The sequence below is a fragment of the Phoxinus phoxinus genome (assembly GCF_949152265.1).
Source record: "Phoxinus phoxinus genome assembly, chromosome: 7".
NCBI lineage: Eukaryota > Metazoa > Chordata > Actinopteri > Cypriniformes > Leuciscidae > Phoxinus > Phoxinus phoxinus.
Window position 1 is genome coordinate 37860875 of NC_136882.1, and position 15692 is coordinate 37876566.

Consider the following 15692-nt stretch of genomic DNA (forward strand, 5'->3'; position numbering starts at 1 on the left):
GTAAAGTGTTACCTATATTTTATACAGGCCTATCAACAGGAACTTTTATACATAATTCTTTAAACTTTATACTGCCAGCAAAAATATTGTCATAGGCTAAATATATTCAATAAGTCACCCAGCTCGACCTAAAATCCGCTCTCAGTGATGGAAAGTTAAGCTGAGAGTCATAAATGTGAGAATTCCCCCACTTTCGTCATCGGAATTCCATGAGACTGAAGTGCAAATGAGTAAATGTGAAAGTCTGACATGCACGACTCGTCCGCTGATAAACACATCACAGGTGAACAGCTACGACAGCTGACAGATAAGAGTATGGGAACTTACTAGCAGGTCAAGAGCGGTGCAAATGGGTAGGCATTGAGACTCAAAAGAAGAGGAACTAATATGTGAATCTGGACCACAGAACCAGTCTTATGGGTCAATTGAAATTGAAATGTATACATCAATGGAAAGCTGAATAAATAAGCTATGGTTACTATTTGAAAATCTGGAATCTGAGGGTGCAAAAAAAAATCGAAACATTGAGAAAATCTCCTTTAAAGTTGTGCATTTATGTTCACGATTTTGCTGCATTCACTCACAAAAATACATTTTTTATATATTTACGGTAGTAAATTTCATTAGGATCTTTAATTAATATCCTAATGATTTTTGCCATAAAAGAAAAATGGATAATTTTGACCTATACAATGTATTATTGTTGGCTATTGCCACAAATATACCCGTGCGACTCGTGACTGGTTTTGTGATCCAGGGTCACATATAGGGCTGGGAAAAAAATCGATTTGATTTAAAAATCGAGTTGGTAGGTCAAATCGATTCATATTTTCAAAAAATCTATTTTTTGAGATTTTATTTCTCCCTCTCTTCAGTATAGCGTATAATTAAGGCTGGGCGATAAATCTATTAACTCGAATGTGTAGTGTACGTCGATATGTTTGAATGAAAATCTGTTTTATCTATAAGTATAATATCCGCAGACGCTCCCCTCTGGGCTCCCGTAGTTCCGGACGCGCTCAGCGCGTTTGCCATAGAGCTACACAAACAACATGGCAAATGAACAAGACCGCGGCTGCACAAGCACACCCGCCAAAAACATTCACAAACTGAATCTGCAGGGCTGCCAACTCTCACGAGTTTACCGTGAGACTCAGTTGTAGTTCAGACTCAACTGCTCAGCCGCAGTTGTCACTTTTCACTCGCTCTCACGCCACATCCATTTCTCACGCAGAGAAAATCGCGAAGCAAAGAGGACACTGACAGAGAAGGTTACGGTACTATTAATATAAAACAAATTCTCAGCTCTCAGATTCTGTCAATTTAATTACAAAATTCAAACAATAAACACAGTTTTGGCGCTTGCAAATGTGGCGTGACAGATCTCAGCTCTAGCGGCACGTGAACCGATCATCTGTTAACTTAGTTAATATACATAAACACGAATGATCAATAGGTAATTTCAAAGATACAGTTCAACTTACCAAAATGTAATAAAATCGATCGATCAAGTGTTTTTCAACCGCAGACAGAGGTCCATAAACACTCAACAGCTTAGTCACGTATAACGTTACGTTCACCTCAGGAAAGCCATTTAATAACCATAGCACGTTAGTTGGACTTAAACAATTGTCTATAGAGAGGAGTATTTTGCTAAATATGATAACTATATTACATATTTATTATATTTTTACCTATATCATAAAATAATATAACGTTGTCATTATAAAAAACGCATTAAAATAAATTTGATATGTTATTTTTAACCTTTAATAATAATAATACCAGCTGACAGGGCTCTGTATGTTTACAGTAGGTGAGGTTTTTTTGGAGGAGAAAAATTAACATAACACATTAACATATCTACTGTACCTAATATTTATCCAAAGGAATCGATGTTGAATCAAGATCAGAATCAAATCACAAGAATTGAAATTGTGACATTTGTGTCAAGCATTAAACAGTAGCATACAGTCAGTGTACCATGTAAACATTGTGTTGTCACTAAACTTAATAAAATTCTGTTTAGGCACCAACTGTTTTGACAATCACAATACACTTATAATTGTGATGCAAGTTTTTTTTACATCCCCACCAATCCCAATCCACCCATTTTATGTTATGTTACATTTTCACTGTTTACAAAGACAGGGCCTGCCATCTTGGCTTGTTGTTTCTGCACTTTATATAATTAAATAAAGCTAAAACTTGTTTTGAACAATTTATTTGTCATCTGCAGATTGATTTTAAATAGGGGGGAAAAAATCGATTTAAATTGATTTAAATCGTAAATCGAATTTTTTGTGAAAAAATCAGGGATTTTTTTTTAGGACATATCGCCCAGCCCTAGTCACATATGTCAATCTGAAATGAAGAATGAGGTTGCACATGAAACGTTGTAAATGTTTTACGTCGAAAAGCTCACTAGCGCAAAAATCATGGACATCTAAATATTTGTAGTGAGTAAATTATAATAGATCTAAGCAAATGTATAATGACAGACATTGAAAAGCAGCTGTTCTCTTTTGTGAATAAAGAATAACATGACTGACATCTAAAACAAGAAAAACTGGCCTATTCACAACTTGGCTTTTACAAGTTCCGTTTTATACAACATTTACAGTAAATCCACAAAGCAATTATAAAACGAAACATTTTCCCATCACAAAGAATTCAGACTCAAACTTGTATCAATTATTTACGGGATAAAATAAAATAAATATTTTTTTTAATTACTTTGACAAATTGAGTATTGATTTATCGAGACTACACATGACCCAAAGAATACGAAAAACAGGCTTATGACTTTAGGTGAAATTATTGCAAGAATCTTTATAAAATGTTCTGACTAGTAGGTGTCACTATAACAATATTTAGAGATTAATAAAAACAGATTTACTTCCGAACTTCACCTCTGTGATAGCAACTGTATTTGCAGGATTGCAGAAAAAAGTCTGCAGGTTGAAACAATAGCCCCTTTCACACATACTGTCTTTACTGGTAAATTAGATGCGGTAAGAGATCATGTGTGAACGGGACCTTTTCAAATATACAGGTAAACTAGTTCCGACAATTGAATTTACCAGCAAGGGAAGTTGTAACATTACCACTAAACAGAGGTGGAGAAGTACACAACTTCCTTACTTGAGAGAAAGTACAAAAGTTTTCATTTTTTTAAAGTACTCAAGTATCAACGGTAAAAAGTAAATGTCAATGCATTGTTTTATTATAGTTGCATTGTTGTATGTAATACTGAATCTATGCCTGCCTACCCCTCATATTAATATCAAATTTATTTCTAGAACACAGTTCCAGTAGTGGGATTGAATGTGAGATTGAATAAATGCACTCAATAATGTCCACAATGGTTTCAGACACCCAAATGGCTGATCCCTCAAATAGTGCCCTATTTAAAGTTTTTTGGCTTTTAGTATGAATATGTTAGCCTTACTGTTATCTATAAGCTAGTGTGCTCCAAAACAATGACAAAATTCGCATTTAGAAGACCAAACCCAACGTTGAAAATGAAAATCAGGTTGATGTCAGAATCCAAAGTCAGATTGACGTCAATCTTCTTGACAGAAATGTAGTGGAGTAAAAAGTAAAAATTTTGTCTTTCAAATGTAGTGAAGTTAAAGTAAAAAGTTTCCAGAAAAAAAAAATACTACTCAAGTAAAGTCAAGATGCTCAAAAAGTGTACTAAAGTACAGTACTCAAGTACATGTACTTTGTTACTGTCCACCTCTGCCAGTAAATTACCGATATATGCGCTGTGTGAACACGGAATGAAGATTATCTGTATACAGAACGCGCTTACGTAAGAAGTAATTTGGGCCAATCAGAAGTTGTTGAAAGACCAACGGTTCTGGGCCATTCATAAAATTATGACGCAGATGATACGTTAACTCATCACTGTTTACAAATGTCTTCAAATTGGAGTGATACCAAAACTAAAGCATGCACTTGTCAGTGAAGTAACTTCATAAAAGAGCATTCTACTTGTAACTAATAAAATGTGTTTAACAGAGAGAGGAATCTTATAAAACATGCATAAAGTTGGGTCTTCACCTTTAAAGGGGGGGTACAATGGTGTTTCATGTATTCAGAGTTGTTTACAGGGTTAAAGAGATGGATTCTCATGCTAATAATGGCCAAAGTTTGAAAAGTTATTTTGAACGAATAACAGAGAATTTCTGTGCTGAAAATCATACTTCCGGATTGCAACACGTTTCGGCTGGTTTTTTTCTATCGTAGATCTAATGACGTAGACCAGAGTGGAACTCCTTATATGAGCATTGCTCTCGGAAAAGCGCGTTCACGCACACGTCGACCAGAGGAGAGAAAGACCGCGCTCATCGACGCATAGACATATATCTCTATATAATATCTATGCATCGACGCGCTACTACCGGAAATCATCATCAGCAGCGCTAAATAGGAATGGTTGATGTCAAGAATGTCTCCAAAAAAGTGTGTTTTGGGATGTGAGGGAAAGTTTACCTTGTTCAGCTTCCCAAAGAACCCAGTGTTACTGGAACAGTGGATGCAGTTTGTATTTCCGGGACAGCAAAGGAGTGTGGCAAGTGTTGTTGTGTTCTGGTCATTTCAGTGACGAATGTTTTATTAACAAGGCCCAGGTCGTCGCTGGATTTGCAAACCAAATACTATATATATATATAGTAATATGGCCTACCGCACCACGATCGATAATAAGCAAACCTTCCCGGGCGCTCCCGCTTGACTCTATAGCTCCGCCCACGCCCAGAATCAAGGACCTCGGCTTTTTCCGGTTAGAATCGGAAAGCTGTATTTTTATTTTATAAATATGATGAAACTAAAGACTTTTTGGAGATATGAAGGACGCACTATTACTCTATAGGTACTCAAGATTAACATGAGATTGACTGAAACTAAGTATTTTACCCCCCCTTTAAGAAAAAAAAGCATGGGTCAAACTTGTATGACCTATACGACATCTGGTGTAGCCACTTGATCAAGTCTAGTTTTAAGAGTGATAAAGAGTCTGTTTGTAATTTCCGGATTCTTGCACATATTCCACTCTTCTTGCCACTTATTTAATATGTATCGATTAATAATTGGTCTGATATCTGAGGGAGGAATTTGACATTCATTAACTTCCTGATTAAGAGCTTCCTTAGCAGATGCATCAGCTCGTTCATTTCCTGAAAGTCCAACATGGCCTTTCAAGAATTACGTTTCTGAGCCAAAAGATGATGGTGGTGTAAGAGGGTTCGGCTGGTCAGAGGACTTTTCCACCACCAAACAGTGTGCCACAACTTATAACTTTCTTCTAAATGCTTCTACATGATGCCATACAGAGGAACAGCAGAGGAAACAGAAGTTTAAAAAATGTCCACCTTTAAAAACAATAGGGATTAGACTAGGGATTAGGGGTGGGGAAAAAAATCGATTCTTAGATGCATCGCGATGCGGACGTGGACGATTCTGAATCGATTCACAAATGCCAAAAATCGATTTTCAAAAAAAAAAAACGGAACGCTAAAGACGGAACTCTGAAGCGTGGAAACAATATTGTCAAAGCTTCCACCCGGCTTGGAAAGGGCAAAGCGCATTACACAATCAATTGCAACTTTTATTGCCAAGGATTTGCATCCAGTCGTTGAGAACCAGGGCTTTCGCGCTATGTTGCACACTTTGGAGCCGAGATACAACGTCCCATCTCGGAGATATTTTACAGACACAGCGATCCCCACACTCTACAACAAGACCAAAACCGAAGTCATGGCATCACTGAAGAAAGCGGGTAGGATAGCTGTAACATGTGATGCGTGGACATCCGTATTTTATGTTAATAGAGATTCAGAATATGTTGAAGTTTGTTATAATTTGTTATTGTTGTGATTTTTACTGTAGTGAATTTACTGTTGTGAAATGGAAAATCAATAATCGAGAATCGAGAATCGTTAATAATCGAAAATCGACTGTAATCGAATCGGGACTTCAATAATCGTAATCGAATCGAATCGGGAAATCAGACAGATTAACCACCCCTACTAGGGATGTTAACCGATGACCGTTTGACCGTATCAACGTTAACCGATCAAAGTTGTCGGTAGTCGGTAAAAAAAAAAAAGTGATTTCTAAATTAGGCTATTATAGACAGTGGACACTACTACTACAGTTAGCCATCTCATTCCAATATCTTTTTGTGTGAAGTGAAAAAATCCCTCGCACTCAATTTTTCATAACTCGCCTGTTTGTACTTAATAAACCAATAAAAACATGTGGCGCGAGGTCACAGCGTTTGGCTTCGCGCGCTCACAAGGTTTGCGAAAAGAAAAGGCTATAGGCTAACACACTCGAGGTTAGAGCCAGGGCAGACGACAGGATGAAGCGTGCAAAGAAAAATAGTGTGTGGGACCATTTCGCCAAAAAGAATGACACAGATGTAAGTTGCAACTTGTGTGATACAGCGCTTAAATATGGAAATACATTACATCTACATTTCAGTGGTAACAGATAAGGTGATGATGATCATCATCTTTCTTTATTATTGTTAGCACTACCTCAAACTAAAGCGGCGTCTCTTCGGTTCGGAGCTGTCATTTTCTTAAATGAGCCGCGGCAATGTTTCAAATGAGCTTCTAACGTTAGACAAACGCCTTTATTTTCAACGCGATCACCTTGTACCCAAACCATTTCAAAACTAAGGAGCCATTTGTCCTCCGATTACATACAAGCTCCTCGGCGCCGCGTTTGCGGGACTCGTGTTTCGTGCTGTAGGGGATTTTTAAAAAGTGACGTGAGTGGAAGGGCGGCGCCGGGGTGTGTGTGTGTGTGTGTGTGTGTGTGTGTGTGTGTGTGTGTGTGTGTGTGTGTGTGTGTGTGTGTGTGTGTGTGTGTGTGTGTGTGTGTGTGTGTGTGTGTGTGTGTGTGTGTGTGTGTGTGTGTGTGTGTGTGTGTGTGTGTGTGTGTGAGGCAGAACGGCAGAGAGATGCGACAGAGTTGCGAAATTGCAGGTGTGGCTCGAAATGGCTGTTATTTCAAATAGCGTAGCATATTTTAAACTAATCGGTTAACCGGTTTCAACCGGCTAATGAGGCTCGGTGGTCGGTCAAGAAATGTTTTAGTTTTCGCCATCCCTAGATTAGACACTACGTTCGTTCGGCCCGTAGAAATGATAGACCAGTAAACTACAGTGGCAATAATGGGGAGGAACTCAACACAGTGGCAACAAAAAACATCTCACTCTTATGTTTTCTCTGAGCCGTCATGGCAGTGCTCTACATTTCACAGCCTGGTACAGTTTATTCTGCACATTCCCACATAGCGAGCTCACCGCATGTCCAAAAACGACAGCTCAACCAAAACACACACAGTGCTGTGGTCCAGTATAAGTCACCTAACTGGTGCAAAGGAGTCTGTAATTCTAGAGTAACAGACCTCTGACTAGACTTTTGTAAAGTCTGGTTACACACTGCAAAATGTAGATCTGGGTCAAGAACTGTCCGCTTAGACAGGATTAGACTGTCTTAACTGACATGTAAAATGACCATCAGTGGTCATTTTGTTTCTAGAGGCTTTTCATTTTTATTTATTTGGATGGGACATTTATTTTTTTAATAAAAAATAAGTGCAATATTGATGAACATACAATATAAGTTGAAGTAAATACGCCAGATTTAACACAAAGCTAATTTCCATCCGTAGTCCCAGACATAGAAAATTAAACAGAAAAAAAAAAAAAACGTACATAATAACTAGCAGAGATAGAGAGCTAAAAAGAATTGAAAGTATCGATACATTACTTGATAATTATATTTTTATACGCCGGATTTAACAATGCTAATTTCCATCCGTAGTCCCAGACATATACAAATAAAAAACATACATAATAACTAACAGACATAGAGAGCTAAAAATAATTAAAAGTAGGCCTATCTATACTATATAAAGCACTTGATATAATAATTATATTTTAAAATGCCTATATATAGACATCCCAAAGTGCTTGTTATAAATATATAAATCTACCTATCTGAAAGTGCATATTTTAAAGTGCCTATGCATAGTTCTTACTTAATGTTTGCAGTTTGGGCTGTATCCAGTGGGTTTATCTGAAATAACCATAATATCTAGGGAGGTAATGATATATATATGGTTCAATGCATTGATCAGATGACTAATGTTATAATGTATTGATGTAATGCAGAAAAAAAATCAATATACATTTTTATATAAGATATACTAGAATGACTTGTTTGAGTTTTAACAACTTTATTTTTGAAATGTCTATTTTATTTGTATTATTATTATTTTTCAAGTACCTCGTTTTGTTGTGGATGTATTTGAAAACTAGATTTACACATTTTAGAGAGCACAGAAGTCTGAAATCTATGATGATCTCATGTGCAACTTTTTCATTATTCCATAATATTTAAAAACTTGAGATACAGACTGTGTAAAATAGGTACATAATATTAATATCTATCGATCTCAGATGCCTGAATCTAATAGCAAATGTTGCATCGATCGCAGGCTGAAATAATCAATGTCAGAGATCGTATTGTGATGATTTACACCCTTAATATAGTAAAATAAATAAAATAAAGTCATGGCTGTAGCCTATATAAGTACTGAATATACAGACTAAAGAAAACAAAGCTTGTGGATGTCCAGTTTACCTGCGTCTAAGCACCTCAAACCAAACTGAAATTGCACACTTCACCTTTGACCTTAATTATAATACCTCATAACTAGTAAGATATAATCAAACTTAGAATCCTTTAGAACCACAATCGAGATAAACATAATCTGTGCTCGGAAATACAGATCATTTAAAGCGTTGCGACCTCCCACAAAGCACTAGAATTAGTTTATTATTTCCAGACTGACAGCATCTGAGTGCCCTGCTGAAACACACACACAACACAGCTTTTGTTTTGGACGTAACACAACCCTCTCCCTGGCCACTAGCACAATGTTATTAAATGAGTGTTTCCCTGCAGGCCACCAGAGTCACCCCCAGAACCATAAAAACGTCCCATCATGATCTACAGCCTGACAACCAGTCCCTGGTGCGGATGGAGCCGGTGAGGGCAATTAAGAAATCCCGCTTTCATTCCAGTTGGCACCGCAGAACCATTAGCGCTGTGTGTGAGAGAGAAAAAACGACATTTGTTTTAAGCTTCAAAGTGCATTTGTGCCTCGCAGCTTTTATTAAACAAAGCCAAACAGAGATCGAAGGATCAAGGATGACTTTTGAACCTAAATCTCTACAGGTGTGTCGTATTGTGAGTCTCACAAACTTTCCGAATCATTCCAGTGGATCCTCTCTAGCGCCGAGCACATGGCTATACTTCAGCAAAGCAGATGTGCAGCATATAATGGACATATTGTGAAGACATGGGCTCAAGACATCCAGTCTTTTCATGGCCGTTTGTATCAACGACTACATGTGTTTACATATGGTACTACCAGCACCTGTTATTGGCCAGCTGGCTGTGAACCATGAGACGGGGTTCCCACACTTTTTGACTTTCCATGACTTTTTACAGTCGTTTGTGATTAACAGAGAATAATCACTGTACAGAGATTGCATTAAAAAAAAAAAAAGACAAGAGCTGAGCATAACTATGTATAATATAGACTTTACTTAGATTACTTTTTGAGATTTTTTACGTTTTAAATCACAATTTTAAAATGCACACGTTTTTCATGACCGTGGGAACTTTGTAGAATAAATCCATGGAAAGCTTTCCTAAGGCTAGGGAAAGGAGTGCCCTCTTTCAACAGCACACATTATGACTCAGCATTAAAACTCATTACAAACCCTTTTGATTTTAGGCCAAAATGTGACCTGGACATAAGATTCAACTGCAAGTTAAGTATCATGATCCCGATTTCTGCCTCTCTATGATCCTAGTTTAAACTGCCATGATGAGTAGTGGGCCATTTTGAATTGAAAAAAAAAAAAAATTGGTAGGCTATCATATTAATTGTAGATTAAAAGAAATGTATTTTTCCTTTTGATTTTAGGCCAAAATGTGACTTGGACATGAGATTCACCTGCAAGTTAAGTATCTTTGAGTACCCTAAAAAGTGTTGTAAATAAAATATTAGGGATGCACAATATTTATCAGCCCAATAAGAAAATTTGGCCGATATATTAGCTAATAAATAATGAATTATTCCTTCAGCTGTGACACTTCAGATGCACACTGATGGTTTTGAATTACTTGAAATATTATTGAATCACTTCAAAAAGGAAAATATGGGCAACGTGTAGCACAGATCTGTCATCTAGGCTACATCAAATTATAATGATAACATTATATATCATTTTGTGCTTGGGACATGGCTTTTGATAGTGGCCATGGGTCTTTTGTTTTTGCAATCAGGCTCTCAAAAATTATATAAACATTTGGATTTAGATTTATCGGCCAATATATCGGTTATCGGCTTTCATATCGGTGCATCCATACAAAATTATTATTATTAAGTACACTAGTCAACACTTATTCATTACTAGGAAAAATATCCACAATTTAGAATAATAAAGTCATCAAAACTGTGTAACACAATTAGAAGTTTATATTCACTACTGTTTTTGTATGCTAAACAAATGTAAAACATGTATAGTTGTCTGCATAACCAATTTCAAGAATTTAAACAGAACCATTTAGATTAAAAGTTTTGTTTAAAACAACAACAATGAATTCAGTGAAGTGTCAATCATCTGTCAACCGTTGGACTGGTAACGTTACTAATGTGAATGGAAGAGAGTCTGAGAACGGTATCTATAATCAAAACACACAAAAACTATGTGGAAAAGCGCATTATGAACCCATGGAGAGATTAAATCCCACCACACTAACGTTACAACATCCGAAAGTGAATTTCTGCGACCCACAAATTCGTGAATTCCCATTATAAGAGCAGATAATCCCAGCAGGAGACGCCAATAATCCAACTAAATGTGTCAAAGAGATTTCAGACAACATTTAAACAGTTCATAAACCACAAACACACCGGTATTCACATAACAGAGAAGAGGACAAGCCCCGGCATATTCCCGTTTAATCTGAGATCGGGAAGCGCGAGCGAAACAAATTAACGTTAACGTTAGATATCAAACTCCAACTTAACTCACGAGCCTTTGAAAATGATGTGGGAACACTTTAAACACTTCATTAATATCCACCGGCCATCTCTGAAGATGTAAATGCTACATTACCTGATTTATGTCATGTATTATCCGTCAGGGAAAAAGTTTTGAGCCGCTTCTTCTTTCCTCTCACAGACAGAGAGTTTGGAAGCGCGCGCACGGCTCCTCCCTCACCGAGCGCGCGCGCTGAGGTCATCACACGACGTCAAAAGTAAAAAGTAAACGAATGTTTACTATCAAGGGGGGGTTTCTCGATAGTGAGGTGAGGTGATGCTAGAACCGATGACAAAAGTTATCTAATTTAACATTTGGATTTATAATTTTGTAATTATATATTTTTTTTAAAATGTTAACGAATTACTAATAATTACACTTTAATTCATAATGACCTTTAATAACAAAAAAACTACTGAACATTTCCACAATTATTACTCAGTAAAATTCATAATAATAATCTCATTAAACCATGTTAGCCTTTCGTGACAACATGCCCCAATAGCAGGCATTATAATATATTCTGATTAGGAGAACAATGTGAAGTGATCCACAGTAAATAAATTCGTATTTATAATTGAAAACGAATTTAAAACATAAATACAAATTAATTCAAATTTAATTTATAATGAACTTTGACGTCTACGACAAAGTATGTTAACTATCAAGGGGGTTTTCTCAGAAGTGAGGTGTCTTAATTGTTGAGCACCGATTATTTGATTGTTTAATCACGATCACCTGAAGACCTGCTTTCTATATAGTTATTGAGAATAAGTGAAACTGTCATGAAGGCAAAGAGCCGAAAAGCTAGCTTTTGAAATGCTAGCACTGATGACAAAAGGTATCTAATTGACCTTCTTTTTTTTTCTTTTCTTTTTTTTTTATAACTAATTACATTTTTACATTCATAACCTTTGGTTACAAAAAACTACTGAACATTCCCACAATTATTGCTCAGTAAAACAAAATGTTCAATAAAAATTTACCTCAATAAACCATGTTAGCCTTTCGTGACAACATGCCCCAATTGGGTTGCATTATAATAGCATTATATAATAGCTGTTAGCATATGTGCTATGGACAGTCATAAGCTTTTAAGCACATAATAAACAGAAAAGAATATAACGCCTCAATTTATTTAGTTTGGGCTCTTGTTTAAAAGTAATTCCAAAGTTAATCTGTCCCATCCTAAAAATGCTGGCTTGTTTTGACCCAATGTTGGGTCAAATATGGACAAACCCAAACGTTGGATCAAAAATGCAATTTAAAAATTTGTTTAAATTTGACCCAAAATTGGGTTAAAACAACTCAGGATTTTTTTAGAGTGTATGTTTCTTAGACCTAAAACCCGGTAAACTGATATTATTGAGGTTTTAATCATCATAAAGTGATCATGCACTATTCAGAAGTGTGACTGGTATCTCTGAGAACCCGTAAATCTTACATTTTCAGTTTTGTTGATTAAAAACTGCACAGGGTAAAATAGTGTGACTTATAGATCAAACTTCCCCAGTTGATTAATCACAGTGCATTAAGACTTTCCTGGACTGAAGATATATCTCTGTGTAAAACCCTTCAGAATACAAGGATTCAAGTACACTCTAAAAAATGCTGGGTTGTTTCAACCCAATTTTGGGTCAAATATGGACAAACCCCAAACGTTGGGTTAAAAATGTAATTTAAAAATTTAACCCAAAGGCGGGGTTTGTCCATATTTGACCCAAAATTGGGTTGAAACAACCAAGCATTTTTTAGAGTGTGCATTCATTCTTGAATCTGAAAAAAAAAAGTACATTAAACCTTGTTTTTTTGGAAAATGTTTAGTCAGCCTGACATGAACGAGAAGCATTTGAAAGCCAGATTTACCGCAGGAGAGATGCTTGTGTGGAGACATGTTGAACTGCTGTTCCAGAGGTTCTGGCTGGCAGTGGATGTGAATGTGATGAAGTCTTTAATGCAGTTTGACCTTTGCATTTTACCGGGATCCTGTGGGGAAACACTCATGTGGTGAGTCTAAAATAGACCCAGATCTCCACAGCAGCTGTCCTGCAGATGTTTGTAATAATGAGAGGTTGTAATTACAATTCAAAGTGAACTGGATATGCTGTTGAGTGAGTGAGTGTGTGATGTTCATTAATGTTTTTGCGCGCTGACTGAATGCTGACACCCTGCGGTACAGAGAGGTATTGCAACAAAACCTGGGAATGAAAATACCTGTTGCAATATAAAAAATTATATTACATTAAAAAAAACATACATTTACTTTTACAGTTTTGTTTAACACACACACACACACACACACACCACAAATCATCTTAGTCAGCAGCTGATGACCAGCTATCATGATGGATTCACATTCTCAGACTGCTGCGGTGAAAACTCTCAACAGGTGTGTGTGTGTGTGTGTGTGTGTGTGTGTGTGTGTGTGTGCGTGCGTGCGTGCGTGCGTGCGTGCGCGCGCGCGCGCGCTGTTGACTGAGATGATTTGTGATGTGGTTATGTTCCCACATGAAGGCTTCAGCTTGTGTAATGCGTAACGTTAAAGAGGCACACACACACACACACACACACACACACACACACACACACATATATACACACACACACATCTAAAGGCTCTGAAAGATCTTCAACATATGGTTAGTTAGATCACATGAAATCAGAATCACAGTTATGTGCCATTTACTCCGTGTCTATTAGCTTTGATGTCTTGCAACATCAAAAGTAGAAAATATTGGTGTAAAATAAAAGCCCAAACTTTTAATAGGAAATACATTATTGTTTGCAATAGCACTCTTACAGCAGAATGAATACACTGCATGCACATTTTTCACAAAACCTGAAAATGTGCATACTGTAAAATACTGCATTGCATTTTTTTTTTCATTTTGGGGAAACTTTAATTAATATAAGTGCCTTAAAACAAAACCATTGTTTTCTATTTAATTTCAAGACATCTGGAATTACTGAAAATCCTTAAGAATTTAAAAAATGAAAAGTGAAAGATTATTTAGTTTATTGAAGAAATGATATATTATTTATTCCTCAATTTCCTTTTAATAGTTGTGCTTATGTTCTTTAGAAACATAATTTGGGTTTGTCTTGCCCTATTTTAATTAGGTTAAAAAAGAAAAAGAAAATGCGCTAGATTTTCTATTTGGAAAACCTATACATCTGGCAATATGTGCATAAAATACTGTATTGCATTTTTTTTGGGGGGGGGGGGGGGGGAATTTCCTTTTCATTTTCAAAGTTTACTTTGACATTAATGTAATTGCCTTAAAACAAAGCTTTGTGTTTGATTCCAAGACATTCGGAATTACTATAAATCCTTGAGAATTTCCCAAATGAAAAGTGGAAGATTACTTAGTTTATTGAGTTAGTTTATTTATCAAGAAGACTTTTCCTTTTCATGTAGCTGTGCTTATGTTCTTTAGGAACATAATTTGGTTTTGCATCACCTTTTTGTAATTAGGTTAAACTGCAAGAAAAAAAAATGCAATGCACTAGATTTTTTTACTTCCAGTGTGACAAATGAATTAGAAGGAGTATAATATAATATCAGCAGTTATTTTCAGCATATCTTTCTTGATTTATTATTTGTTAAAAGTAAATGCTGTGTTTCTTTACGGACATTGACAAAGCATGCTTCATAAGTACAGGTTCAGGAGCTGGATTTGCATATTGGGAAATGTAATTTGAACTCAGCATAGGGTATAAAACGCTGGAACAAATGTAATTTTGTTAGAAAGCGGCTCACACGGGGACATATGAGATTGAAATATGCATTGTAAAAATACATGAATGCAAAACAGCTTGTGATGTGAAATATATCAGGCATTAGAATCAGTGTGTGATGGAGAAGGACCTCGTGCCCTGAGAGATGGAGAAAGGGATTCATTTGTGGGATATGTGTAAGCCTCACGCTAGGCAATGCCTTCATAATCCCTGTGCATCTCTAATCCGCATACAGGTAAACCGGGATCTTTGCATAACTCCTGATATCATCGATTTATGCAGCCGCAATCTCTATTAGCTCAAATCTAGAAGAGGAGGAGGCATGAGGAGAAAACCACAAATCTCACAAAAAAACATCTGGATCATATATGCTATAAGGAAAAAGAAAACGTTATATATACATTTTTTATTTCAAGGTTTGTATTAAGAAAACATAGCCTTTTTTTACCATTAGGCCTAATATTTACACGACCAGTCAAAAAATTTGGAATTGACCATATTTACTTTGTTTGCCAAAATTGATCGTTTTGTGGTGAACAATTCATCCATGCAAGTCAATCCACACAAAAAAAAATTTTGGCTTCGTAATTTTTAATCAAAATCTGAAAACGCCCCTCCGCTCTGCATTGGAGGACCTTCTCTGATGACGTAGGTTTGACGTTCCCTGATGACGTAGGTTTGACGTTCCCTGATGACGTAGGTTTGACGTTCCCTGATGACGTAGGTTTGACGTTCCCTGATGACGTAGGTTTGACGTTCCCTGATGACGTAGGTTTGACGTTCCCTGATGACGTAGGTTTGACGTTCCCTG

At 36.5% G+C, this 15692-nt stretch overlaps 1 protein-coding gene across 2 annotated transcripts in view; it reads right to left on the minus strand.

Annotated features, from left to right (window-relative positions):
* Positions 1-11334, minus strand: part of tanc1b (tetratricopeptide repeat, ankyrin repeat and coiled-coil containing 1b) — a 188569-nt gene extending 177235 nt beyond the window's left edge. For both annotated transcript variants that reach the window (XM_079618344.1, XM_079618343.1), the window contains exon 1: positions 11219-11334. The gene's annotated coding sequence lies outside the window, so the exon portion shown is untranslated. The remainder of the gene's footprint in view (positions 1-11218) is intronic.
* Between the last annotated feature and the right edge of the window lie 4358 nt (positions 11335-15692).